General features: G+C 34.3%; 1 non-coding gene across 1 annotated transcript; it reads right to left on the bottom strand.

Moving 5' to 3' along the window:
- Positions 1 to 1965: 1965 nt before the first annotated feature.
- On the bottom strand, positions 1966 to 2073 carry LOC125924071 (U6 spliceosomal RNA). The gene has a single exon (XR_007458256.1). It is a non-coding gene; the product is annotated as a U6 spliceosomal RNA (small nuclear RNA).
- Between the last annotated feature and the right edge of the window lie 6708 nt (positions 2074 to 8781).

Here is an 8781-nt window from a genome sequence, read left to right as displayed (position 1 = left end):
GTATGCTTTCTCACTGCTCTATTCCTAGCCTTTACAACAGTGCCTGGTACATTACAGGTGAACACCATATAGTTGTTGAATGTAGGAAAGGACAAAGGAATAGATTCAGTGGATATTTTGAAAACATTGTGGCCTCTATTCAGAGAGGTTCTTAACATGCAAATTAAGACGTACGAGGTGGTATCTCTAGGAGGAGGTACCTGAATCAAAAAATCAGTATTCCTTCTGGAATTCTAATCTAATATTTCAGTTTTAGACCTAAGTACTTAATTTGCATACCAATTACAAAAAACAGAATTGATAATTTCAAAAGATACTTATTATTCAAATTTTGTTGCAAAGAAACAGTATACTTTAAAAGTTAAAAAATGAGAAACTAAATTATATCTTGATTTGAAAGACAGAATTTCAGCTAGTTTGTGTCTCTATCAACAAGGAAGCAGGCCACTCTCACTGGTTTCACATCTTGCTAACAAAGAAGGTAAGCAGGGAGGACTCCAGCTTATCTACTAGTCCTAAATGGAAGTCAAGGTGTTCTGGCTTGTGTCCAGAAACTTTATCAAGATCCTACTTATAAAGGATGGGTTCAACTCAAAGTCACAGACAATCCTGTTTGGCCTCCAGCCATGGTCTCCACCTGAAATAAACACTGAGATTCAGAACCACTTGAAAAGAGCCCTTCAGAAATTTCCTTTGCCCCGCCATGTCTCCTTCCATGCTTGTCTGCACCTTAACCACCACTGCACCTATTTTAACTGAATGGTTCTTCAAACGATAAAGTAGAATACCAGCTTATAATAAGAAGGTCTTTGCCCATGGGCACTTCTGTTTGCAGAGAATGGAAGACTGAGCTGATCAATATTATAGTCTTAAGCGTGTGAGAAATGGACAATATAATGCTGCTAACTGGCATCATTCTAAGTGCTAAGTAATAGGAAGAATGTATGTCTGCCATCAATTATGAATAGGAATTCATACTGTGCAGCCTACTATTCAAAGCCAAAGTAACTTTATTTTTATAAAGTTGTAAATCATGATTTTATTTCAGAAAAGGGATTTTTGACTAGCTTTAGAAAGAACATGACACAATGTGAAAGTGGACGTTTAATAAATACTTCTTTCTGCACTGCACACAGGGAACAGGTAATAAATGCTGTTGTCTGACTTGATAATGGTGATGCCTTACACAGTGGAGAGACAATTAATGAATGTTCTTTGATTGATGAAGACACAAGCAGTACAAACATGGATGTTTCTTTGTCAGTTTTCACCCAAATAGTTCTGAACAAAAGCAAAATGTGCTTCAGCCACAGAAGGAACCTAAGATGCTGAAATATTAGAATCTTTCTGGTTGTTATGTGTTTCATCTTAATAATAGATATTTACATATTATTTATTATACACGAGGGACAGTTGTTCTAAGTGCTATAGACATATTAAGTTGCTTAATCCTCAAAGCCACCCTAATGATGCTGATGCTGATAATAATAATAATAATAATAATAACAACAACAACAATAGGGATGCCTGGGTGGTTCAGTCAATTAAGCCTCCGACTTCAGCTCAGGTCATGATCTCACAGTCCATGAGTTCAAGCCCATGTTGGGCTCTGTGCTACCAGCTCAGAGGCTGGAGCCTACTTCAGATTCTGTTTCTGCCTCTCTCTGCCCCTCCCCTGCTTACAATCTGTCTCTGTCTCTCTCAAAAATAAATAAACACTTAAAAAATTTAAAAAATAATAATTCACTCTGATGTTTCCTGCTTTTATAGATGAAAAACAAAAAGCACAGAGAGGTATCTTGCTCAGGGTTACAGTAGTTTTCACTCTGGGCCAATTACATGGAGTACTGCAGTGAACATTCATTTACGAATACACACACACATGTTGAGGGAACATATTTTCTGTTGGGTATATTTTAGATGTGAAATTACTGGGTTATGGGACATACCTATGGCCATTTTTTTTTTTTTATGGAACGCTTCACGAATTTGCGCGTCATCCTTGCGCAAAGGGCCATGCTAATCTTCTCTGTATCGTTCCAATTTTAGTATATGTGCTGCCGAAGCGAGCACGGCCATTTTTAATACATATTGCTAGATGATCTTCCTAAGTGATACTGTCTGAGAATTTTAGTCGTGCCACATTCTTACCAACACTTGATACTATCTGTATTTTTCATTTTAGACATTCTGGTTAAGTATACAGTGAAATGTCACGTGGTTTTAATTTGAATTTCTCTGATGAGTAATGAAGTGTTGATGCATTTATTGGTCATTTGAATATTCTTTTTCTCTAAGTGCCAGTTAAGTGCTTTGCCCAGTTTTGTCAATTCTCTCAAAACTCATCTGTATGTTCCACACAATCCCACTTTACATCTTAGCAATATGTATATGTATGTGTGTATATCAATTAACAAGAAAACTGCAGAAATCATATGGAAATGCAAGCATTCAAGCAGAGTCAAGGACATTTTACATTACCAGATGTAATTATAAAGTTAGAGTAATTAGCACGTTGTGGAATAGGCTACTGGTTAGACAGACCAATAGAGAAGAATAGGGAATGTGTACTTATGACAAAAGTGACAGTGGGGATTTCAATAAATAGTTCTGGTTCAGGATGGAGGAGATGAGGGAGCAAGGAAAAAAAAAGGCAACTTTTTAATGGAAAAATCTTTATCAATAGTAGAAACTGATTACAATGAGATCTTATTTTTTTAAATAAATAATGTGAATAAATTTTGCAAACAACAAAGCACTGGGTAGGTAATACTTGTTACTATTATTCAAAAGAGGAGGCCACCACTGCAATAAAATTTAGCATCAGACAGAGACCTACTAGGTTTCCTCTACTTTTTTCCTGTACTTTTGTCCCTTAAAACTATATTTTCAAAACATAGTCTAGTACAGAAGATGTGAATTGACTTCCTAAAGCAAATCTCAGCAGAAAAGGCACACCATTCTGCTATTCCACCTGATCTAAACTCATCACTGAATTTCAACAGTTCCTTGCAAAGTTTCAGAATCTCTCTCTGCCTATAATGGAGACCAAACATATTTTAGAAAACCATTCTTGATTTCCCTAATGAAGGACATTTGGAATATCTGAAATTTCCTTATCCTCTTGTTGAAATTAATTTGAAATGATGGAACTCTTTCAAAATCAGAGTAGTTATTTTTTAATAGTTCATTACTCATTAGGTCACCCGTAAAATTCAGCCCAATATGACTCAAAACTAGCACTGAAAACATTTGCAAATTGTATTTAACAGGTTCATGGTTCTCTAATGACCCAACCAAGGCCAAGTTAGCCAAAATGAGTGACTGCTTATTCCAATATATTCTCTCACTTTCCATTCTTGTTTCTTTTAAGGTAATCTGTTTTTAAACAGAGTTCTTACAATGCACTTAGGAGTCTGCAAAATAAAAGTATTCATGAATGAGAAAAGGCTGCAGTTGAAAGAAGCTTTTCTTTCAGAGGTGAAAACATGCAGGTCATGTGATTCACCAACCTTGCATCAATTTTGACAATAGTGTTACTCTCAATTAAATAACTACTAATTCCCTACGTGATGCTTCATGCTTCATTCCTTTCCATATTTTTTTAAAAATGAATTTTAATTCACATGAGTTTTGAGGTAAAATAGTTTCCCAGATGTATGTGCAGGAAATGATAAAAAGAGAGCTGAATCTACAGTTGGAAAGGGATATTCATGGTAGAGTCCAGAAAAAACCCAGACTGTATTCCTAAGGTGCAGAGAGGCAAATTCGTTGGACACTTTTTATTTACCACTCTGGATTGGATAACATTTCATCTATTTTGTGATATTTTTTTAATGCCAAGAAATACTAACTTGGATAACTTTGCCATCTTTGTAAGAAGATAACTTTCTGAAACACATACAAATATTGTAAGTTATTGAATGAGACATTTTATTATGTATTTATGGCAACCACTCTCCTCCCCTATGTGATTGCTAAATCTGTGTTCCATATAAATATGTATTAGGTAATTTGAACCATAGCTTTTTTTAATTATTATATCAAGAAGGCTATTTATTTATATATTTAATTTATGTATGTAAGTATGTCTTTTGACCCTTTTCATCCATTTCTCTTTTATGTTACCTACTGTAAATAACGCTGCAATGAATGTGGGAACACAGATATCTTTTGAAGTTAGTGTTTTTGTTTTCTTTAAATAAATACCCAGAAGTCAAATGGCTGGATCACATGAGAGTTCTATTTTTAACTTTTTGAAGAACTGTTTTCCACAGCTGCACCAATTTACATTCCCAACAGCAATGCACAATGGTTGTCTTTTCTTCATATCCTCCTCAGCATTTGTTACTCTTGTCTTTTTGATAAAAGCAATGTTAACAGGTGTGAGGTGATATCTCATCATGGCTTTAATTTGCATTTCCCTGATGATTAGTGCTGTTGAGAATCTTTTCATATGCATGTTGGCCATTTGTATGTCTTCTCTGGAAAAGTGTCTATTTAGATCCTCTGCTCATTTTTTAATCCGGGACATTTGCTTTTTTGCCATTGAGTTGTGTGAGTTCTTTCTATATTTTGGACATTAGCCCCTTATCAGGTATCTGATTTCCAAATATTTTCTCCCATCCAGTAGATAGTCTTTTTACTGTATTGATGGTTTCTTTTTGCTGTGCAGAAGCTTGTTGGTATGATGTAATGCCACTGATTTATTATTTCTTTTGTTGCTTTTGCTTTTGGTGTCAGATTTAAAAAAAAATCATCTCTAAGACCTATGACAAAGAACTTACCACCTATGTTTGCTTCTAGGATTTTTATGGTTTCAGGTCTTACATTCAAGTCTTTAATCCATTTTGTGTTAATTTTTGTGTGTAGTATAAGACAGTGGTCGAATAGTTTAAAGATACTTTTCCTTAGAGCTAATTAAGATATCTCTGGGTTTATAGTGTACTGCCAGGTACATGTGGAACATGCTAGAAAAGTGCAATAGGACAGTGAGAGTACTTTTGTTCAAATCCTGGATCTGATAATTACTTTACTGTAGACTTTAATAACCTGAACAAAATTAAAAGTTGGGATAAAAAAGGAAAATAAACATAAACCCAAAGTGTAGTTCTTTTGTGTGATTATAAAATGATCTAAGTGGCAGGCACAATGTATGGCACAGTAAGCAGGATAGTGATTTGATGATGATGATGATGATGATGATGATGGTGAGGGTGATGAAGATGATGCTATATTAAGCCAAGTCAATCTGTTTTGTATGGGGTACTTTGCAAGATGTTAACAAATATACGAGTATATAAAATAGACACTGTTCCAGCCCTGACAGAATTTATTGTTAACTTGAACAAAGCTTCATAAGGTTAGGCAATGAAAGCTAATGATTTTTGAGTTCAACTTTAATAGAAAAAGAACATCTGAAGAAAAGATTTTTGAAGATGAAAACAGGAATGCCCTCCAATATCTTTTTTTTTTTTTTTTGGTTACACTTTCTGCTTGGCTAGGACAAATATTTGTGGGCCTTGGAGGAAATTTAAACTAATCTTAAGGAGTATTGTCTCTTTAGAATTTTAACGCAGCTTTATGTATGCATTTACCCAATTAATAGCAGAGTAAAATATATTTAATAAACGCTAAATATAATTTAGGAAAATCAATTCATTTACAAAGCTAAATAGTTATTTGTATATTGAGGCAGGAATTAGAGAAGTAACATTCAATGCTAACTTTAGGTGATGTAATACATCCTATAATTATATCACATTTTTCTATCTATTTTGAATTAAGGTTAGTTATATCAATGAATTTTTTATACTATGAAGTCGCAATGATCATAAATGTTTTTTTAAGACTAGATTATTCCAGTACTTTTTACTACATGAAATCTCTGATTACTACGTTGTCTTGGGTACTTTTTGTTTTGTTTATAAAGCTCACAAAATAATGTAAATAAAAAAGATAAACAGAGTGAAAAACTTGAAGAGCTCACAGAGGAGCTATGATTCGTCATCTATTAAATCTATATTCCATATCTAACAAATTCCATTTATGACAATTTCTTTGTATGGAAGAAAAATTTTATAATGTTTAGATCTATTAAGAGAAAGAATGGTTTCATAGAGTTTGAAGCTATAAGAATAATGCAAAAGAGATCCATCATTCTTCTATCTTCTATCATGTGTAAAGTCAATTTTAAAAATGGCAAGATATTCAGCCAAAGCCATTAAAGAGATTTCCAAATTCTTACACTAGCCCTGGATATATTATCTATTATCTAGTCAGTTTACAAAAAAAAAAGAGTGTAAAGGGAGATTTATGTTTTTACTAGATCAGGTAGTTGAATAACTGTCTTCATTGGTGATGGAAGTATAATCTTGCTTGAGTAGACAGAGGAACTAAATCAGCTCTTGGGATGTCTTTCAGTAATAAAATTCTATGACAACTTCTGATGCTTAGAAAATATGCACATTCTTAATGCAATAAGCAGCATTTATACTTGAAAAGAGTTTTAGAAATTATCTAGTTCAAGGGTCAACAAACTGCTGCCCACAGCCTGGTTCTGTAAATAAAATTTCGTTATAACACAGCCACTCCCTTGCTCATTCACTCATTCATTTAAGTGTAGTCTATGGCTGCTTTCACACTCCAGTGGCCCAGTTGAGTAGTTGCAACTGAGACTGCAGGGCCCACAGAGCAAAAGTAAACTAGCCCTTACAGAAAGAGCTGCTGACCCCTGATCTAGCTGACGACCTCATTTCATAATGAAGTAGTTGAACCTCTGGAAAAAAAAAAAGTCACTTGTCCATAGTCACTAGACAGTAAAAATGACTTACACGCAGGTCTTCTATTTCCAGATTCCTTAAGTTCTTTTTACATCATCCTGCGACTTATGATATAAAACAATGTGTTATATATTCTCTAATAATATGATGAAACAATCCCTAATAAGCGGAATTTTCTATATAAGCAGCTGTACTCCTTTATCTGCCTTATTCTTTTCCCTTGCAATTACAGTAAAATTTAAAAAGGCAGGTAACCAAAACAATACCTATACATTTCGGTCCTTAAGTTGTCAGAGTCTCTGCCTAAGGAAAACAATGTGATCCGAACAGATGACACATATTATTGGATTCCCATTGTCAATCATGTTTTTTATTTTTCCTAATTCACTCCAAATTTTTGCCCACTACTTCTATCCAAGCACTACATTGTGTAAAGACCCCATTAAGTAGAATGCCTACCAGTATCTTCAGGAACTGGAGAGATGAACAGCTCCTCGAAGATGTGAGGTAGAGATGAGTGTCGGTTTGGGGTTAGGGATGAGAGGGTGGAAGGCAGTTTACCCGGAGGCAGTTTGCAGTTATGCTTTACTCCACACTGCCTGCTTGTTTGCAATGTGCTATACTCTCCGTGACAGTGAAAGTACTATATGAAAGGTTACGTATCTTTTCCTTTCACAACCATGAGAGTGTTACGTTCACTATCTTGTTTGTGGCGACTGTATATAAATTATACCTCAGTTAAAAAAAAAGACAAAACAGAAATCATGAGATTGATACCCGTTTAGCAAGCGAGGAAAAGAAAATATAAACCTGCCATTTAAGTCAAGTTTTTGTGCTAAGATCACACGTGTATGTGACAAATCACAATAAGCAATAATCACCGTGAAGAAAATTCCCGTCAGATTAAATCTCTGGTTATTATTGTTGCTTAACTCAAAATAAAGTGGCCCTTATTTCTTATTTTGTAGTGATAAACATTTTGATGCATATGCTTTAAGTCAGATGCAAACCATGTCACCAAAACAAGTATGTTGACATCCAGTATTACGTAGTCATCTAAAACGGTTACACTAAAGATTCTAGTTTAACACAGAAAATTTCAGTTCCAAAAGGCACTTATTAAGACATATTCTGAGCACCAACGCAAAAATGCAGAAACATGAAAAGTACAGAACAACAAATAAAGCATAACAAGATGGAATGGGCCCAGAGTATTTTTTTCCCCAGTTTGGAGTTAAATGAAATGATTTTCTTTCAAGAATCTAAACTCTGCTTTAATTAGGATATCAAGGAAATCAGACTTACCAATAATTTTTAGCCTCACAAAAATCCTACAATTGATCTTCTGTTCCTAAAATAGTGCACGGTCTTCTGGGGAAGGAAGTAACATTTACTTAGTTAGGCTGAGTGTTGTATGCCTAGCGAAGGCACTGAGGCTTTATCTGTAATTTCCTAATTTGCCAGCTCCTTCCCTTCTACATGTGCTCTCAGGAGGTTAGTGTCGACTTCTGAGAAGGAGCTCAAGCTGTTCTTAGAACCATCTTCTTTATCTCACAATCACTGTTGGTAAAATAGTAAGATACCAAGGGATTTCATGACATGTAATTCTTCAACGTGAACAATAAATTAAAAGAATAATTTATGTTTCATACATCTCTAATTATAGAAGGGTAAAAGGAAGTAGGAAGATCCTATCATTGAAGTTACAAATTATGTATAAGACCCATCCAAAGCCAGCGCTTTCATACAGGGTAAGTTTATGGCTCATTAAAAGTATTGTGTGTAACACTCCTTTTATGATCTTACTCTTCATATATTTTAAATTATAGATAGACTAATTATAGATATTCCTAAATAACATTTTTACAATTATGACACAAATGGCACGCTGTATCTTGGGTTAAATATGTTGACAACAATTGTTTTTTTCTCAGCCTTATGGAGAGGTATAAAGAAAAAAATTCTTAAACAGAAGTTATTCAACTTATAATCATATAAA

The sequence above is a fragment of the Panthera uncia genome, chromosome B1, assembly GCF_023721935.1.
Source record: "Panthera uncia isolate 11264 chromosome B1, Puncia_PCG_1.0, whole genome shotgun sequence".
Taxonomy (NCBI): Eukaryota; Metazoa; Chordata; class Mammalia; order Carnivora; family Felidae; genus Panthera; species Panthera uncia.
The sequence above is the reverse complement of the archived record's forward strand: the minus strand, read 5'-3'. Positions and strand labels throughout refer to the sequence as shown.